Source organism: Euprymna scolopes, chromosome 30, assembly GCF_053919585.1.
Source record: "Euprymna scolopes isolate OS-2025 chromosome 30, ASM5391958v1, whole genome shotgun sequence".
Classification (NCBI taxonomy): Eukaryota; Metazoa; Mollusca; class Cephalopoda; order Sepiida; family Sepiolidae; genus Euprymna; species Euprymna scolopes.
Window position 1 is genome coordinate 96298836 of NC_136511.1, and position 22796 is coordinate 96321631.

General features: G+C 30.0%; 1 protein-coding gene across 4 annotated transcripts in view; it reads left to right on the forward strand.

Moving 5' to 3' along the window:
* Nucleotides 1-22796, forward strand: part of LOC145254896 (zinc finger MIZ domain-containing protein 1-like) — a 1089917-nt gene that overhangs the window by 165693 nt on the left and 901428 nt on the right. The window lies entirely within an intron of this gene.

Here is a 22796-nt window from a genome sequence, read left to right on the forward strand (position 1 = left end):
ATTACTAACGATTACTATGATGTTATCACATTGATTACTGTACACACAATAACCCTTATTCCCAAGTGGCCTCGGGGCTTTGATAAGTGGTAACTTCCTTGTAAAAAAAAAAAATATTAACGTTTCATGATTTTGATTTCTATAAATCCTACAAATTCTCCTTTTTGAACGAATAGATATTTTTGAACGAATAGATATTTTTGAACGAATAGATATTTTCCATTTCCTTGCTGTAACTTAGGATTCCCATTAAGAGAAGGAAAAAATGAGAAATTTTTCTTTTGTTAAATGAAGATTGTGATTTGAATGCAAATATTTTCTGAATATTTGATACAAAAAAAAATGTAAGTTTCCTTATGATATGAGAGAGAGATAGGCTTTATTGATTTAGTGTTAATATGAAATGTTTTGGTTGGATGTTAAATCCCAGACAAGCAGTTGAGGTTTATAGATTATTATTGTTAAAGCAGACTAGGAATATTCTCGGCTAACCATAGAGAATTCTGGCAAAGGAAAGAAGGGGAAGAACACTTGAGAAATTGATGCATTTTAAATGGATGTTTGGTTTTAATTAAAAATGATCAATTAGAATCCTTTAAATTATATTTTGGTTGGCTTTTTGTTAATTGAACATTAACAGAATACTTATTATAGAACTTTGACGTCAAAAACGGAAAGAAATTTTCATATTTTTATTACAGATCATATCTGTTTTTTTCTGTGGGAGTTTGATTTTTAATCATCTACATTAATGAAATTGAGACAACTTTGTGTGTGTGCGTGTGTGTATGCATGTGTGTGTGTGTGCATGCGCGCACGCTTTTCATTTTGTGTGTAGCGATATTCATATTAAAACCCTTTTTTCTATTAGTATTTATTTGCTTTCCCACCAAAGCAAAATGTGACACAAGGTCATTTTTAAACTGGGGTTAAAGCAGTTCCCCGAAAAAAAGGCAAAAGGGGCACTCTGGTTGGGTTCAAAAATAGTAATTGTCCCAGTATAGAGGGTTTCCCCTCCATTGACTGGGACAAATTACCTTAAGTGCAGCATCTGCAGAAAAGATACTACACTTTGATCCCGTCGCGAAGGCCCAGAACAACAGGGTATTTATTTGCTCCTCCACCGAGCAAGCAAATTAGGCGCAAGGCTGATTTTTTATGTGAGAAGTGAAGGGGAAATGGAGACCAGCTCCCCGGGGAGTAGAGGAGCTGGATAGTGACAATTGGTATGAAGGGTTTTCCCTACATTGACCAATAACTGATTGCCACAAAGGCAATGGTCTTATATGCTGGGGTTGCCCCCATATATGGTCTTTGCTTGCAGTATTTGTTGGAATAGTTACTACACTTTGATCCCGACCCGAAGGCCAAGAACAACAGAAAAAAGGCAAGCCTCTTTTCTATTTATTTAAAAGAAAATACAATTTTGTTATATATGATTTGTGGAATTGCATTCACTAGCAAAAGATCTAGCTAATTTGCATATTCTTTTAAACATTCATTTTAATTAATTCTCTATTAGTTGCTTCAGTTTTCTAATGGGATAATCATCTTTAGTTAAATATTACGTGTAATTATATTCATGCAGATATTCTACATGATTTATACTTGCATAATATTTGCGTAAACAGTTTATAGTAAACACAAAATTATTTCCATATATATTTATGTATACGTATATATTTTTGTTTAACAAATTTTGCCTACCAAACTCCTCCTAGAGTTTTTGGTCTACAGACATGAAACTTCATATATAAGGTATTTGAATCCATGCAAAACTTTATATTTGGGTTTTAGCCTGGAAAAATCGGTGCAAAAGTGTGAAAATAAGAAAAATGAAATTTGCCAGGTGAAGGTCGAATGCCGACATTACAGATGTATAACGTAGTAGCTATTGGTTCATGTTTTAATTTTTAGCAGTAGACATGTTTTCATAACCTAGTCATTGACGGCAAAGGCAAAATAAATCATAGCTGAACGTTTTGGTTTTGATACTCGAGAGTGGCGCATGAGTCTTTTTTTTATATACTTTTCAAATCATTACTATATATTGCATCCAATCTATTAGTCTATCTCTCTCTATATATATATCTATAAAAGTGAAAATGTCTGTCTGTCTTTTCTCTATGATAGTTAAGGAAGAAAGGCATTACTTTACATATTCACACTTTTTAATATATACATATGCACATAACCTTATGAACAGTCCATAGAGCCGGAGCAAAGCCTGGTGGAACTGTTAGTCTATTATATATATAAAAGTGAACGTGTGTGTGTGTGTGTGTGTGTGTACATTTTCCTACGCAATAACTCTGTCAATTTTCAGTCTACAGACTTTAAATTTGATATACAGGGTATTGAGATTTGGGAAAATCTTTGTAATCCATTTTCAGCCAGAAATTTGGCTGTTAAGAGGTCAAAGTTCAACGATTTGACCTTCGAGAACTCTATTAAACTCCTCCGACAATTTTGGGTCCAAACACTTGAAATTTTAGGTATAGGTTCCTTGGACATGGATCTAACTTAATAACTTGATTTGAGCCCAAAACAATAGATAGTAAGGGGTCATAATAGAGGTAAAAGTTTGAAAAAATTTGACCTTTGCGGTCTCTACCAAATTACTCAGACAATTTCTTGTCTAAAACTTTAAAATTTTACATAAAGGCTATTCAGAGATAGGGCAATCTTTTTAATTGGTTTGGGTCGAAAATTTTTAGTTACCAATATATAAATGTATGTATGTATGTTTGCATGTCTACCTAAAACTTTCGACAGAGGCAACGGATTTTCACAAGATCAGTATCGTTTTGAAGGGCGACCTTTTAGACGACAAATATCGTAAAATTGGCTAAAAACATTAATATCTTCACCTTCAACTAGGCAATTTTCTCAAGGGGGGGGGGCGCTTTTTTGCCGATATTTTTGAAAATCATCCTCTCCTTTCGATTGTCTAGCCTTAATTTAAACCTACGTCACTTCCGGTTTGGCAGTGGTCATAACAGCAAAGACGTCAGGTTTTTTCTCGTTCTTTTCCTCCTTGTGGTACGAGTTCGAGCTTGCCTTCCTACTTCCACTTTTTTTTTTTTTTGCTCAACAGATACATCCAAACACCCGGGAAACACCAGGCTGAAATGTTATATAAAAGTGAACGTGGTTGTGTGTGTGTGTGTGTGTGTGTGTGTGCCTGTGTACATTTGCCTACGCAATAACTATGTCAATTTTCAGCCTACAGACTCGAACTTTGATATACAGGGTACTGAGATTTGGGAAAATCTGTGATCGGTTTTTGGCCAGAAATTTGGCTGTGAAGGGATTAAATTTCAACGATTTGACCTTTGAGAACTCTATCAAACTCCTCCGACAAATTTGGGTCTAAACACTTGAAATTTTAGATATAGGTTCCTAGGATATGGATCTAACTTAATTCTTTATTTGAGCCCAAACAATAAATGTTAAGGGGGCATAATAGGGGTCAAAGTAAAAAAGAATTGACCGCTTTTTTTTTTTTTTTTTTGCTCACCATGCACCTCCAAACACCCAGGAACACCGGGCTGAAATGTTAGTATATCTATAAAAGAGAAAGTGCATGTGTGTGTCTGTCTGTCTGTGTACATTTCCCTACGCAATAACTCTGTAATATTAGTAATAAGAAAATATATGCCGGGGGGGGGGACAGATTCTGTGCACTTTGTAGATATTAAGCCCTTTAGATTTTAAAATATAATAAATTAAAACCATTCTCTTGAACTTAAAAGACAACATTTTTTGGGATGCATTCATAAATGTTGATTTAGGTTCGACAAGTTTAAGCCACCATAAATCATAAAATTTTCTTATTACTAATATATCTTAAAATTTATAATTTATAAATTAATAAGTATTATTATCAAAGTTTTATTACTATTAATTTTTTATTAGATTATCTGATATTTTACAATTATTTTTTATTTTATTTTATTATCTATTTCACTTTGAATTGATATGTTTTTATTTTTATTTTTATAAGTTCTATAAATATTATAATTACTATTAAAAATAATATTATTATTTAACTACTACCAATAAGATTCATTTATTACTATTATTGATTTTATTAATATTAATATCTTTAAACCATTATATAAAAATTAAGTTATAACTAATTAGTGGTTATCTCCCTTTGAACAGTAAAATTCTTTATTTTTCTATTTGACTATAATTATCTCCCTTTGTAAGTGACATATTAAAGTTCAATTCAAATATAGCGTTACTAACGATTTTAAACTGGTAATATTATTCTATTGGCGTTTCCTTTGGAAGTTTGTATATATCAACTTTTTCAAGCATTCATAAACTACATTAAATATCCCAATTAATGCATTGATGATGAAACTTACGAGCCTTAAAAGGCTAACCATTAAAAAGTATATTTTTATTAGAAAGATTTACAATATCCAATCTTAACCTTAACTTTCCACTCGATTTTATTTCATTTTATTTTTTATTTTTATTATTACTTTCATTTTATCTTACTTTGTTTATCAACATCAAAAAGTAACTATTTTCCTTTATATTTTCTATATTTTCCAGATACATCTGCCTTACTTAAAAAAAAATGCTAGTTTTATTTTTGGTGTCTTTAAACAAAACGCACCCAATATTTTTACTGATGTGGAGATTTTGTTTCAAAAAACTAAATGATGAAATTATTGTCCAAAATTTATTGTCTATCTCAATAAAAACATTGTTTCCGAAACGATCGCACAATTTATTGATTTTGTTTGTTCTTCCTTATGGATTTTTAATTTTTAATTTCAATTACAAGTTATCAATCATTTTACTCTCTCTCTCTCTCTCTCTCTCTCTCTCTCTCTCTCTCTCTATATATATATATATATATATATATATATATATATATATATATATATATAATATATTATATATATGCATATATATACATATGTATATATATTATATATATATAATATATACATATATATAATATATATTATATATATGATATATATATATAATATATATATATTATATAATATATATATATGTATATATATATTATATAATATTTATATATGTAATATATATCATTTATATTATATATTTTGTATATATATATTATATATATATATAATATACATATAATATATATATACATATAGTATATATAATATATATATATAATATATATGATATATACATAATATATATATAATACTAGCAGAAGTACCCGTCGTTGACTGGGTTCAAAAACAGCCTACATAAAATGGACTGTTTTCTTACAAAGAGAAAATGTCATGTATATAATAATATAAATATACAAGAAATAAATGTTACCATAGTCAATAAAAGTTACTTTTATGGTAGAAAAGTCCATTGGTTTGTATTTTTAGTAGTTTGTAAAATAAAAAATTTTTTTTTAATTCACGAACTGGTTTTAAAAAAATCAAAATGGCAGCGACTTTGAAATGGAGAACCCCGTTTTCAATTTGAAGGGGGGCACCTGAGCATTCTATGTTAACAATTTAAGAGAGTTCCGTCAACGTAAGGACTATTTATAAACATATTTTAATGTTTTCCGTTATTTTGTGCTTGAGGAATAATCGATTATGGCATGTGTAGTTTATATAAAAATTCATTTAAGTAGTTATCGCCTCAAATTTCGTTTTAATTTCGGTTTGCTGAAATTATTTCAAGTAAAGAGCATTAAAAACTATTTCAAAACAAAAAAAAACATTAACTGAACTTTTATTGACTATGGTAACATTTATTTCTTGTATATTTATTTTTCTGGTTAGTTGTTTGTTGGCTTTTCTGCCAAACACTCTTACTAAATAATATCAACAAAATATCGAAAAACAAAGAAACAAAAACAGTTTTTAAAAATAATGAAGCTTTACTTAAATAATCCGAAACAGCAAAATGGGATATTAAAAAAGTAAACACGTAATTACTTTAGTTTTTTAAAGCAAACAATCGATTAAATATGAATAAGAAGAAAATGGAGCTCTTTTCAAGCAGAACAGCTTTGTTGTAGTTTTACAGTATTGAACAGTGTAGTATTGCGCCGTCGGATTCAGGGTTGTACTATTGTAATGTAAAGAACACGCAGAAAGGGCTGTAATCAACTGAATTCCTTCTAATACACTGACAAAAAAAAAAGCTTAAACAGATATATAAATAAAAATAAAATTATTATGCAAATATTTTTAAAAAGACACGTAATCACGTGAGCAGGATTTTTTCCTTCTTTTGACACGATAACAAGTAACGTTCTTATTTTTTATTATTTATCTATTTATCTATTTTCGAAAGAGAGTAACATGCAAGTGGAGAAGGAAAAAAACAGAGTTATACAAAATTTCTGTCGCGAATTGTCTAAAGTTCCGACTTTTTTTTTGGGCTTTCACTTTAATAAGAACGTGAATTTATGAGGCGAATTTATTTGACACTGTGATTCAACTCAAAAAAATAGATAAAAGCTAACGTGAATTAAGATTAAAGTAAAGGTGTTATTGTGGACCCTCACCCCTTTTAAAAAACCTTGTTAAACTTTGTGACATATTTACATTCTATGGAGGTCAGGCGCGAACGAACATCCAATAATTTTATTATACCATATTTCTTCAAACTGAAACATAATTATCAAAGTATAATTACGCAAATAGATACGAAAAGTCTTTGTTAAAGTTTGTGATATTTCCATGGAGTACAGGTGCGAACGCAGACCCCACAATTTTATTATACATCCTTATTTAAGTTGAAACATACTTATCAAAGTATTCTTATGTACATCTATATCAAAAACACTTGTAAACGTTTTTTTTCATTTTTTATTTCCATACTTTGGGGGCCCATGTGCGAACGCAGACCCCACAATTTTTGTGAACCTCCATTCTGCCAGATCAAACATACCCATTCCTGATCCTTGATACATCTTCTATCATTATATGTAATCAGTTTTTAAAATAGTCAACCATATAGGAGCCTATTTGTGACAACACACACACACACACACGTTCAACTTTATATTATAGATACATATATATATATATATATATATATATATATATATATATATATATATATATATAATATACTAGCATGGGTGCCCGGCGTTGGCCGGGTATTTGGAGATGTATGTTGAGTAAAAAAAAAAAAGTGGTCAATTTTTTTAACTGTGACACATATTATGACCCCTTAAAATTTATTGTTTTGGGCTGAAATTAAGTTATTAAGTTAGATCCATGTCCAATGAACATATATTTAAAATTTCAAGTGTTAAGACCGAAAATTGTCGGAGGAGTTTGGTAGAGTTCTCAAAGGTCAAATCGTTGAACTTCGACCTCTTAATCGCCAAATTTCTGGCTGAAAACTGATCACATCGATTTTTCCAAATCTCAGTACCCTGTATATAAAATTTCCAGTCTGTAGACTTAAAATTGACAGTTATTGCGTAGAAATGTACACACACAGACACACAGACACTTTCATTTTATATATATATATATATATATATATAGTATAAATCTCACCTGTCTGCGTAAATGTATGTATCTATGTATGCCCGCCTAAAACTTTCAACAAAGGCGACACATTTTTACAAGATCGTTTTGAAGCTCGACCCTTCAGACGATAAATTGGATAAAAACATTAATTCCTTCGCCCTCAACTGGGCATTTTTCTACAGGGCGAGGTTGCTTTTTTCGCCGATATTTTCGAAAGTCATCCGCTCTTTTCGATTAACTAGCCTTAATTTAAACATTCATCATTTACTGTTTGACGATTGGGCGCACCAGCAAGGACGTCACGTTTTTTTTTCACATTCTTTTCCTCCTATCGGTACGGGTTCGAGCCTGCCTGCCTGCCTGCCTGCCTGCCTACTACCTTTTTTTTTTTTTTTTGCTCAACACACACCTCCAAACATCCAGGCAACGCTGGGCACCCAGGCTAGTATATATATAAAACATATAATGAATATTTAATATATACATAAATATAAAATATACATATAAAATATGTAACATATATATAATATTTATATTAAATATATAATATAAAATATATATATAATATATAGATAATATATATTTTATATAATATCCATACAATATATAATATATATATATATATATATATATATATATATATATATATATATATATATATATAAAACAATGTATAATATATATGTAAAAAAGATATAATATATATAATAAAAATACATGATATACAAAGATATATATTAAAAAAAATACAGTTGATTTAATTTTTGAAATGTTGTTTGTCAGTAAATTTTCAGATTAAGGTGACATATTAAAATTGAACATTTCCTTAATTCGTCACAAGTTTGATTAAACTTAAATGTAACCGAAGAAATGCTTTTTGACACTTAACTTTTAATTGCATTTCCACCGTTTAGATGAAACGAATGCATGTTAAGAACGGATTTGTCTTTGTTAAAAGTATCCTTGATTGTTATTTTTTAATTAATTGTTTATTTCTTTTTTTTATTTCTTTTTTTTTTTTTTACTATACTAATTTTTGGTGACCTTTGTTTGAGATTATGCGACAAAGTTTGTTCCGACTCTTACGACCTGCTAATTCTCAGCTTTTCAAATCATGTAATTTATATAAGCAAATTAATTCTTCAACAACCTAACCCTAACCCTAACTAGCCTCGACTTTGCAATTATCTCCTGCACAGAAGGAAAAAAATTAAATGGAAATATTGGGAAATTAACAGCAACCACGATAAATATGTCAACAACATTGCCTCGTCTTGGAAATATCGTCAATGGCGATTTTAGAATGACCATAGACTATAATTTTGAATGTTTCTAGTAATAATATATTTTTGAACAAATTGCCTAAAATAACTCTAATGTAAATTATTCTAAGAATAAATTTGATGAATTTAGAAAGAGTGTAAAAAATCATAAGAATATTTATGAGTTTACTTGAAATATTTAAGAGAATTTGATCAGTATATTCATCTAGCAATTGTATGTGTGTATGTTCCTTTAAAACTTAACAACAACAAAATAAATACTTACAAAGTTGGCATTTTCTTGATTGGATTTGATCTAGATGAATAATATCAAAAACAAAAAAAAATTCTCCGAACCTAAACTGATGCAGAATTCATCAGGAGAGAGTTTCGATTTATAGTCAGATTATGCACTAACTAAAGGGAAGTAAATCTGATTTTTTATTCAACCGACCCAGCACCTGTTGGACTGAGGTACACCGCCTGGGTAATACCTAGGAGGTCCACCCTCCCAGGCCTTGCCACCGGGCTTTCCGGTGGGGCAAGTTTATTGCTTTCTGCCTGAGGCGCCCCGACCGGGGAATGCCGACGGGGTTACTCAGGCAATTTTTAAAATTGCAGGAGTGCCCCTCCTGTAGGGGAGCCTGCGGGGTTCCCACTTTCCGGCCTTGTGCCACATAATGCTGAGGTGGGCAGCATTTAAATAACTACCCCATTAGCCGTTCAAAATATTGCAACATCCTCCCTATTTTTTATAATGGGGAAGTCCCTTGTGTTTGTTCTGCTCAAAAATAGATATATATTTTTATCTTTACTTAGACATAACAAAAATTAGAAATCATTTGGATCTTAGAATTTTAGCATTTAAAAAGGCGCCATTTTTAATTGTGTTCAAATGTCAAAAAGGAAAATTACAAAGATTTTTTTTTTTTTTTTAAGCAAATGTATTAGTTACGCATTAGTAGGTTAAAGTGTTAATACAAATAAAATGGATACAGTTTAACGTCTTGTCCAGGACTAATTTTTTTTTTTTTTTTTTTGATATATAGAAATCTATATACTCTGAGCATTACCCCTAGGGTTTTCCGCTGATATTCATGCAAAAAAGTAAGAGCCTTCTCATAAGTGGAACTTTGCTGGTCTGTATTTTTAATATATAGAAATCTATATACATACAGGGCAGTGAAAGAAAAAAAAAATTATTCAGTCGAATTCACCAACAAGTTTTGAGAAAAAACGTTGTAGCTTTATCCGTGTCGCCAGTTTCGTAAATACATCAGCGATATTTTGTTCTGATGATATGTAATTCAAAATAATGGATTCCTTTTTTATCTCGTTTTTTATGAAATGGTATTTTATATCTATATGCTTAGATCTTTGGTTGATTATCGTGTTCTGTGCTAAGACTATACTGGCTTGATTATCACAATTAATTACTATGGGGCTTGTAATCAATTCTGGCTCTAAAATAGTCTTCAGGATATTTTTGAGGTAGAGTGTTTCTTGGGTCGTGTGTGTGATCGCGATAAATTCTGCTTCACATGTAGAGAGAGATACAATCTGTTGCTTTTTAGATTTCCATGAAATAATAGGCCCATTTTCTGAGAGTCTGAAACAATATCCAGATACACTCTGGCAAAGTTGCGTTTTTTATTCCTGGCATGGGAAAAATTCGATTTTTGGTGTTTTTATGTGTGTATTTTTAAATTTCATGATATTTGTGGATTCGTTTTTTTCTGTGACCATTTTTTCAGTTTCTTCGTAACTTCTGAGTGCTACCTTGAATTGGCTAAAAGTCATGGGTTTTTCTTTCTGGGTTATCACGGTGGTAAATGGCTTGAAATCACTCAGTAATCCCTTAAGGACCATGGAAATTAACAGACTGTCACTTATAACTTCACCAGACATTTTTAAAGAATTTGCAGTTGTCTCGGCTCTTATAATATAATCAGTAATAGGTTCGGCTTCCATTCGTATTAGAGAGGTCAGTTAAAAAAAAAGTTATAAAGAAATAATTTTGGATTTTTCTTTCGATAAATAATGCTCTCTCAATATGTTTAATGCTTTGCAGCCGTCGTCCAGGGCTTCTCTCATTACCAGTGATAGACTTCGGTCATCTAAACACTGTATTAATTCCGCAAAGACAGTTGCGTTCTTTTCAATGAAGTCGGGGTCGTTTCTGTTTTCAGGTTGTGTTTGTAGTACTTTGTGTAGCTTTTGGATTCGTAGATATCCCAGAAATTTAACTTGCCACAATTCGAATTTTGATTCGGATCCATCGAAATAAAGACGCACGCTGGGCACATAACCTCTAGAAGTGTAAGCCATTTTGACTTTCAGAAACAGTTTCAGATGGTTCGCTGTTACACACAAGTCCTGGGAGGTGACTTGTTTGTAGTAGACAGTTCCACAGAACAAAATATTCTTACCGTGTCAAAACCCGGGAAAAGAACATGTGAAATGTCTCCAGAAAAGGTTTAATATTTATGAAGCAATTCTGGTTTCTGATTGATTGGTAGCAGAACGTGAATTAATTTGATTCGTCAGTTCTTAGCAGCATCGTTTATAAATAGAATCGTCCGACTGTGTGGGATCATACCCCATTAGCTGTTCAAAATATTGCAACACCATGCCACAAAAAAAAATCACAAACTGTTTCCATGCCCGATGAAAACGTATATTGTTGAAACTAAGTTCATTTTAAATTGTTAATTAAATGTATATTAAAAAAATCTGCATTTTATTGGCTTCGTAACGTAAAAATTCTAATTCATTAAAATAAATATCAACATACAGAGTTTTTAAAAAGTCATCAGCTATTCTAATATTGTAACAACATAAAAACTGTATTTCTGATAATAATAAAATTGATACAAAATGAAGAAAATATATTAAAAATGTATCTAATTCAAGCGAATAGATCATACTTACTACATATTTTTGCAGCACGTTTTCCAATATTCTAGAGTTTTTCACAAACTTTAGTTTTCTTTTGAAAAATATAACAATAATGAAACTCCACAAGAAAAAATCAGGAGGTGCCACTTTACCATAGAATCTTCTAATACACTCTTGTGTTACACGCATCAAGATGGCGATAAAGTTAATACAAGATGACTTAAAAAAGTATACAATAAAACAAATATTTATCTTTATTTCAATGTATAAGCTTTGTTATAATCAGAAATGCAGTTTTTATGCAATAAATATTTAAAAAAAGATAACATTTTGAAGACCCTGTATATTATATATGATATTGTATATGATCGAAATTTCATTGTTCATTACAATTAACTGATTTTAAAAATGTATTATTATTGTAAGTGGCGATCAAAAAAACAAATTTTTTCCATTAAAAAAAATCTAAATAAGATTTTTTAGTAAATAATTTCGAATATTCTGATTGATATTCATCAGAACAGTAATGTCAAATTTAAGTGAAATTTAACAAAACATGAAAATCACATTTTCAATTAAATCTTTCTCGACAGCAAATGTAAATAGTCTCCATAACTTATTATTGGGAAAGTGATTGAACTGAAGATTTTCATGTTCAGTGCAAAACTATCTTCGCAAGGTATGTACGCATACACAATGCTGCATGTTTAGTAGGGTACATAGATGAATGCTACAAAGCGATAGACTTGCAATGGGAAAAATATTTAAAAAATATTTTAAAATAAAAGACCACCCAAGAAATGGACTGACATCTTTGAAATAGTAATGTCTTCTTGGATATGAGGTTTCATGTTTTTATTGTGATTTGGAGTCTTTGAAAAAGCAATGTTCATACCAGAAAGTGGGCCTCATGGTCAGTCAGTTTTTATGTCCATAAATTAACAGCTGTTGAGTGTTCTCGAAGTATGGCTCAAGTGATATATATATATATATATATATATATATATATATATATATATATATATATATATATATATATATATATATATATATATATATATATATATATATATATTCCATCTGGATGGGCAAGGAAGGTGTTTAGTTTCTAAAGATCCGAGAGACAAGTGGGTCTTTGGGCCTTAAGCTGGTGAACTGTTGGGAGATTTTTGTCAATTTTTGCAATTTTTCATTTGGTGAAAACATTGGGTGTCATTGTAAGCTCAAACTCCAAATAAAACTCGTTTTAAACTCGAGTTTTGATCTTTTCCTTTTGTTACAGCAGTGACTGACCACATGATTGATATTAAGACCAATGTTGAAATTGAACACTGAGTTTAGACAAAGACAATGAATGAGCTGACGATCTCGGCCTGTACAGTAATTGTAAGTAGGTACAGGTTCAGATATTGATCAACCTATTCTATTTGTAATTAGATGGAACGTGTTGCTTTATTCGATCAATCATTTGCTATTGTTAAATTCAGTCGTTAACATTTATTCTATGTTTTTTTTAGTTTCATTATTCCATGTACATTCAATTTGTCCAATTTTCAATCTCAGTCAAATAATGAAAAAGCAATCGAATGAGAATCTCCAAGAACCAACATTTTTTTTTCAATTATGATTTGCAATTTTCTTTCGATCATTTCTTGTCTTTTTTTTTTTTTTCCTTGAGGCTCATTTTGAATTTTCTAATCTCCAGAGCAAAAACTTCAGAAACCACTTGTGTGTCTAGTTTCTCCTACAAAATGACAAATAGATTGCTTCATTTTGTGTCCATTTTTGCAAGAGACTTCCATATGAAGCTTTTTTGTTTATATTTAAGAAAATGTTTGTAAATGTTTTCTTTATAAATAATCCTTTTTAGTGACTACTATTGATTTTTTATTTGAAATTTACTTTTATTGAAAAGTCCTATTTCTTCAAAAACTGGATTGCGTAATAGAAATAAGGAACGCTACTATTCATTTCTTAAAAATAAAATCATGTATGGAAAAAGAACGCCACTAGTGTCGTCCTAATGTTATTATGGAACCTTGTTCTAACAGTAGTAGTAACAGCATTTCCATAAATTCTTGATTCTGATTAGTGGATTTTCTTTTTACGAAATACTGAATTTCGATTGCTTATCAGTATTTGGACTTCAATCATTCAGAAAGAGTTGTGTTGGGAGCCGAACATCTGTTAAGTACTGAGTATATAAACGTAAGATTTAAACAGTGAGACAAAACTTATTATAATAGTAACACGGCATATACCAATTGCTACTAAACTTTCTTGCAAGTTAACCCAAATCTAGCCTTGACCATTAAATTGACAACTTTTGGTAAAGGACACTAGAGACCCTTATGAACTCGTACACATATACAAACAGAAAAAACAAAAGGCAAATGTGCTTATGCATAACAATGTCTGCCAAACTTACACATTACTACATGCAGTCTCACGTGGCCATCGCCGAAATAAACATGTCTGATTAATTTTAATTCAATAAAAATTACTTATGATTTCTTATTTCTACTTTTATTTCCAAGAAAGTTGTAAATAAGTTTATGGTGCTAATATGATAGAATACAAATTGACATAAATATGTCAATTTGTAAGAAGGCTAATTTGAATGTAAACAAAGGACCAACACATTGATGGCCGCTTAAGAAATTAATGATCTGAAAAGGGAGGTAACCTTTAAAGTTGCATTCTTTGAACGTTAATATATAAATGTTGATACAATTTCAAACTTAAGTTAGACAGGTAAAGGAAAATGTGATTAGACACAGGAGAGCAAGGACATTTTTGGTGCAAGTCTAATTCAACTTAAAGAAAAAAAAAAACTACAGAAGAATCTTTGGTGTACGTACCCGTCATGGAATAAAATGTCATATTACAAAAATCATATAAATGTATTAAGCACTTTTTTTTTTAACTAAGAAAGTCAAATCTTATGATAAAGTATGGTGCGTCTATCATCTTTAAAAGTCATCACTTAACAACTTTTACAGAAATAAGAGATCAAAAGCAACCTTATAATGGCTACGATAATAATATAAATCACTAAAAATCAGAAAATTTGATTTTTTTTTATTTAAAAATAAAAACACTTGTTCAACTTCCGGCAATTTTCCGGCATGTGACATTTTCGTTCCGTGACAGGTACGATTTTTCAGTATATCGATTTTTTAAAATTAGGATGAACCATGGACTTGCACCAAATGTTCTATACAACTTCAGTGTAACAGATCGACTGAAAAAGCCTCTTGTAATGACGTTTTACATCCATAAAAAATAACATTAATCCATTCAGCATGTGCACTTAACGATTAAAATGCTATTTGAAATGTATTATACGAATAATAAAATTATGTACTCATTCCACACATCGTTTCCAATCGTCCCATCATAATTTAATCAACGCTTATATCCTTAAAAAAACAAGTATGATGGAGCATTGAACAGTAAAACAGATGATCAAAACCTTTAACAGAGATGCACGGTCGTATCTAAGAATAAAAAGGGTTTCGCAATAAAAGTGTTATTCGAAATTTAAAAATGATAACTCATGGACAGTGCCTCTTAATTAAGATTAAGCTATGCAATTGATACTTGAACCTTAAGGTTGATCGACCCACAAAATAATATTTTTAAACCTAAAGTGTGATCAATCATCAAAATAATTTTAAAACATTAAGTGTGATCGACCCACAAAATAATATTTAAATCTTAAATGTGATCGACTAACGTAGAGAAAACTCATCCCATTCTGGAAATATACGAGCTCAAGCAATTTCATTGAATTTGCAAACTTTGCTGTTATTAAAATAAAAATGATGCTAATGCTTATCAAGTCCAAGGATAAAGCTTAATTTGACAAATGAATGCCCACCGAAAAAATGCGGAACGCTATGGGAGTAGTAAAATTGATTAATGTTTAATTAGTTTTGGGGTGGTCCAAAGTATGAATTTATTGATATAGGATTTGAATTGACTAAGTTATAATCAGTAGAGAAGTAGTACTGCAGTCATATATTCCACAAGTGGAAATCTCTTTCAAACAAACTCTGTCCAAGTGCTATACACATGGAGGGAGAAAGTAAATTCTTTTTCATTGTAGTAAAATGAGTTTACTAATGAAAATATGATTTCAAATTAAAGTGTGTTTGAACAGACGAACTGGGCCTCTTATATAGATGCATGTAAAATCACTTTTATTTAAAACATGGTTTAACTGATCTGTTTCTTTTGTTTCGGTTACCCTTTAGTTTGTTATAATCTATGATTTCTTTATTCAGCCTTTATAACTTGGTTTAAAAATTGTCCTCAGCACAATTCAATAATCCTTTGTCTTATGAACTTCTTTTGTCTTCTTTTCATTCCCGGTTTTCAAAACTTTGATTTCATCATCAAAACGTTTAGAACCAAGACAGAATTTCTAGTTGGTTGTGGCAAACTATAGTTTGGAAAGGTTTATCATTAATTTTGAAGTCTTTGGAGGAAATCTGACAAAGAAAATGTCTTAATGTTGAGTGTGCGCCCTGCAGAAAAAGGAAAGTAAATAAAGATATAAAAATAAGTCAAGATTGATGGGGAAATTTTTATAAACGTTAAATATGCTAATTCTCTACCGTCTCTGTCCATTACAACCAATCATAAATCAAATGAAGAGTTAAGTGAAAATTAATGAGATGTTATTGCCTGTTGTTGAAATATTTGATTGTGATGTGATCTTTCTTGTAATTTTTTTTTACATTACGACTTACATCTTAGGATGTTTAACTCTGGGTTTGCAAGTTTGGTTTTCTTTCATTAACTTATGACTTTTAACATTCAACTAAGCATTGATTTAAAAAAAAAATCAGAGCTTATATATATATATATATATATATATATATATATATATATATATATAACTTGTGTATATGTATGTCGTAGCATTACAGTAAAACGGTTGATTTAAGAGTCAAACTAACTGCAAATTTGAAATTGGCACCTTCGATTCAATGTCCTTAACAATGTCAGAAATTCTTAAACATTTCGTCAAAATAACATTGCTCAAAATTAAAAGTATGTAAACATAACATTAGAAACAAATGTTCGGACATTTTAATTGTCCCTATTCCAGCTGACCAAAACAAGATACTTATAATTATTTAAACCTTTTCAATATTAGCCAGATAAATAAACAAACATAAAAATAAACATAAATATTAGCCAGATAAATAAATAAACATAAAAATAAGTCGATTGTTTTTCGGTCAAGTCACTATTCATATTTGATCTCCATTTTAAACAATTTTTATTATTGGAATTTTTTTGTATGTTTCTTTATCAAAATATTTTAGACCTATGCTACTGAGGATCGCTTGTGAATTTCATATTCGCTAGAAATTTCCACCTTCAGAGAAAGGTAGTTCAATCCACTGTGTGTTCATTCATGTGTGAAGAAATGCTGAACTCCTACACATTATAATTAAGTTAAAAAAAAGATAAACGTTTGATCGGTGGCCGTATTAATGAAGAATTCACTTTCAGTTCTAATATTTTATGTCATCTTTCAGGGTTCGAATCTCACTCTAGACGATTGTTTTTATTTATTTTTTTGGTACAATGTTCCAATTATTTCCTGGACAATATCAATATATCAATCATCATCATAAACTTGAAGAATAAGAAAACAGATTAGTAACCAAACGTTACATTATCCCTAAAAATTATCGATCATAATCTGTGGTAAAGGCCAGAATATATGAAACCAGAGGAAGCACCCAACATTGCCCGGGGATGAAAATGTTCTGCACTTATTAGAAAACGAAAACAAAACATGTATAGGAAATTTGTAAAAGTTAAAAACGTTTTATTCCAGTATTCCACCACATGATCCCCCGCTTGACAACATTGCTAACCCCAATGTTGTATGCCGTGAATTTCGTCTTTTTCATCTCCTCCTTTGACTGTGTTATCTTTCACATCGGCTGCCAGGGTGGGGGAGGGGGCATAGGTTCACAAGTATAAAGGTAAAATAAAAAACAAACTCTTACACATTCTGCAAATATCAGTTGCATTCTGGTTGTGTGTGTGACACTATCAATCCTCTACACGAAAACGTCCACATCTAATATTGAGGCTGTGTTCGTCAGTTGCTGTCAGTTCATCCTGATCTGCTTCAAGCCACAACCTGCATTCTAATGTGTCCAACTCACCTCAACTCTGTCATCAACCATCACAAACCCATCACTCTCCGCAAGCCATCCTTAACTGTTGCACATTGTCATAAAACATATTCCATTCCTAAAAATATTGACCATCCCATTATTGCTACACCGACCAACGATCTTATTTTAATTTTCTTTTGTGTTCTTTTTTGTACAAATTCTTTTCCATTATTCTGCTAATAAACCTATTTCTCACCTCCTCCTTAACAATTGAGAAAGAATGTCGATAGAACCACAGGTCATTCATGTCACAGATTTTTTCGCAAATTCATGGAAATCACGCACTAAATATGAATACTCATTACCATCATTGGATTTACTATAAAATATTATAAAAAAATGTTTGTTGCAAACGGAGACCTACAAATATCATTGCAATGCACCCAAATACAAAATTCAGGCAGCAATTGGATTTGAGAAAAGTTGTTGTTTCTTGTTATTGGATTTGAGAAAAGTTGTTGTTTCTTGTTATTGGATTTGAGAAACGTTGTTGTTTCTTGTTATTGGATTTGACAAAAGCTGTTGTTTCTTGTTATTGGATTTGAGAAAAGTTGTTGTTTCTTGTTATTGGATTTGAGAAAAGCTGTTGTTTCTTGTTATTGGATTTGAGAAAAGTTGTTGTTTCTTGTTATTGGATTTGAGAAAAGTTGTTGTTTCTTGGTATTAGATTTGAGAAAAGTTGTTGTTTCTTGTTATTGGATTTGAGAAAAGTTGTTGTTTCTTGTTATTGGATTTGAGAAAAGTTGTTGTTTCTTGTTATTGGATTTGAGAAAAGCTGTTGTTTCTTGTTATTGGATTTGAGAAAAGTTGTTGTTTCTGGTATTGGATTTGAGAAAAGTTATTGTTTCTTGTTATTGGATTTGAGAAAAGTTGTTGTTTCTTGTTATTAGATTTGAGAAAAGTTGTTGTTTCTTGTTATTGGATTTGAGAAAAGTTGTTGTTTCTTGTTATTGGATTTGAGAAAAGTTGTTGTTTCTTGTTATTGGATTTGAGAAAAGTTGTTGTTTCTTGGTATTGGATTTGAGAAAAGTTGTTGTTTCTTGTTATTGGATTTGAGAAAAGTTGTTGTTTCTTGTTATTGGATTTGAGAAAAGTTGTTGTTTCTTGTTATTGGATTTGAGAAAAGCTGTTGTTTCTTGTTATTGGATTTGAGGAAAGTTGTTGTTTCTGGTATTGGATTTGAGAAAAGTTATTGTTTCTTGTTATTGGATTTGAGAAAAGTTGTTGTTTCTTGTTATTAGATTTGAGAACAGTTATTGTTTCATGTTATTGGATTTTAGAAAAGTTGTTGTTTCTTGTTATTGGATTTGAGAAAAATTATTGTTTCTTGTTATTGGATTTGAGAAAAGTTATTGTTTCTTGTTATTGGATTTGATAAAAGTTATTGTTTCTTGTTATTGGATTTGAGAAAAGTTATTGTTTCTTGTTATTGGATTTGAGAAAAGTTATTGTTTCTTGTTATTGGATTTGAGAAAAGTTGTTGTTTCTTGGTATTGGATTTGAGAAAAGTTGTTGTTTCTGGTATTGGATTTGAGAAAAGTTATTGTTTCTTGTTATTGGATTTGAGAAAAGTTGTTGTTTCTTGTTATTGGATTTGAGAAAAGTTGTTGTTTCTTGTTATTGATTTGAGAAAAGTTGTTGTTTCTTGTTATTGGATTTGAGAAAAGTTGTTGTTTCTGGTATTGGATTTGAGAAAAGTTATTGTTTCTTGTTATTGGATTTGAGAAAAGTTGTTGTTTCTTGTTATTAGATTTGAGAACAGTTATTGTTTCATGTTATTGGATTTTAGAAAAGTTGTTGTTTCTTGTTATTGGATTTGAGAAAAATTATTGTTTCTTGTTATTGGATTTGAGAAAAGTTATTGTTTCTTGTTATTGGATTTGATAAAAGTTATTGTTTCTTGTTATTGGATTTGAGAAAAGTTATTGTTTCTTGTTATTGGATTTGAGAAAAGTTATTGTTTCTTGTTATTGGATTTGAGAAAAGTTGTTGTTTCTTGTTATTAGATTTGAGAAAAGTTGTTGTTTCTTGTTATTGGATTTGAGAAAAATTGCCGTTTATTGTTATTGGATTTGAGAAAAGATGTTGTTTCTTGATACTGGATTTGAGAAATGATCAATATGACATGCCAAATGATCAGTATGACATGCCAAATAATTAATATTACATACCAAATGATCAATATTACATGCCAAATTATCAATATGACATGCTAAATAATCAATATGACATTCCAAACGATCAGTATGACATGCCAAATTATCAATATGACATTCCAAATTATCAATATGACATGCCAAATGATCAAAATGACATGCCAAATGATCAATATTATATACTAAATGATCGATATGACATTCCAAATGATCAATATCACATGCCATATGATCAATATGACATTCCAAATAATCAAATGACATGCCAAATAATCAATATTACATGCCAAATGATCAATATTACATGCCAAATAATCAATATTACATTCACCATAAAATCAATATTACATGTCAAATGATCGATATTACTTTCCAAATTATCAATAGTACATTCCAAAAAATCACATGACATGCCAAATAATCAGTAAGACATGCTAAATGATCAATATGACATGCAAACTAATCAATATGACATACCAAATAATCAATATGACATGCCAAATGATCAATATTACATGGCAAATGATCAATATGACATACCAAATAATCAATATGATATGCCAAATAATCAATATGACATGCAAAATGATCAATATAACATGCCAAATGATCAATATGACATACCAAATGATCAATATGACATGCCAAATAATCAATATGACATCCCAAATAATCAATATGACATGCCAAATCATAAATATTACATGCCAAATGATAAATATGACATTCCAAATGATCAATATGACATTCCAAATAATCAAATGAAATGCCAAATAATCAATATGACATGCCAAATGATCAATATTATATGCCAAATAATCAATATGACATACCAAATAATCAATATGACATGCCAAATGATCAATATTACTTTCCAAATGATCAATATGACATTCCAAATTATCAAATGACATGCCAAATAATCAATATGACATGCCAAATAATCAATATGACATGCCAAATAATCAATATGACATGCTAAATGATCAATATGACATTCCAAACGATCAGTATGACATGCAAAATTATTAATATGACAGTCCAAATGATCAATATGACATGCCAAATTATCAATATAACATGCCAAATAATCAATATGACATGCCAAATAATAAATATTACATGCCAAATGATAAATATTACATTCCAAATGATCAATATGACATTCCAAATGATCAATATGACATTCCAAATAATCAAATGAAATGCCAAATAATCAATATGACATTCCAAATGATCAGTATGACATGCCAAATAATCAATATGACATTCCAAATTATCAATATGACATGTCAAATGATCGATATTACTTTCCAAATTATCAATATGACATGACAATTGATCAATATGACATGCCAAATAATCAATGACATGCAAAATAATCAATATGACATGCCAAATAATCAATATGAAATGCAAAATAATCAATATGACATGCCAAATGATCCAAATGATAGTCCAAATAATCAATATGACATGCTAAATGATCAATATGACTTTCCAAATGATCAATATTTCATGCCAGATAATCAATATGTCATGCCAAATGATCAAAATGACATGCCAAATTATCAATATGGCATTCTAAATGATCAATATGACATGCCAAATGATCAATATGACATGCCAAATAATCAATGACATGCCAAATAATCAATGACATGCCAAATAATCAATATGACATGCCAAATAATCAATATGACATGCCAAATTATCTATATGACATGCCAAATGATCAATTTGACATGCCAAATGATCATTATGACATGCTAAATGTTCAATATGATATTCCAAACGATCAGTATTACATGCAAAATTATCAATATGACATTTCAAATGATCAATATGACATGCCAAATGATCAATATAACATGCCAAATAATCAATATGACATGCCAAATGATCAATATTACATGCTAAATTATCAATATGACATTCCAAATGATCAATATCACATACCAAATAATCAATATGACATACCAAATAATCAATATTACATGCCAAATGATCAATATTACATACCAAATGATCAATATGACATTCCAAACGATCAGTATGACATGCCAAATTATCGATATGACATTCCAAATCGTCAATATAACATGCCAAATAATCAATATAACATGCCAAATGATCAATATGACATGCCAAATAATCAATATGACATACCAAATGATCAATATGACATGCCAAATAATCAATATGACATACCAAATAATCAATATGACATACCAAATAATCAATATGACATACCAAATAATCAATATTTCTTTCCAAATAATCAATATAACATGCCAAATGATCAATATAACATGCCAAATGATCAATATAACATGCCAAATAATCAATGTGACATGCCAAATGATCAATATTTCTTTCCAAATGATCAATATGACATTCCAAATAATCAATATGACATCTCAAATGATCAATATTACATGCTAAATAATCAATATTACATGCCAAATTATCAATATGACATGTCAAATGATCAATATGACATGCCAAATAATCGATATTACATGCCAAATAATCAATATGACATTCCAAATAATCAATAACTCTGACATACTCCACTCTTGGCATTGCATTGATTTTTGCTGTGATAGCCGTCTTCAATTTTTTGATAAATCCACAAATAAAAACTGGGGAAGTGCTGTTTAGGTAAAAAACTGTTGGGTATTCATAATTGAAACTTGGTGGGCAAGTCAGAGATAGATTGAATATTATTTGTACCAAATATGATTGAATTTTAGAAAGAATTCAATC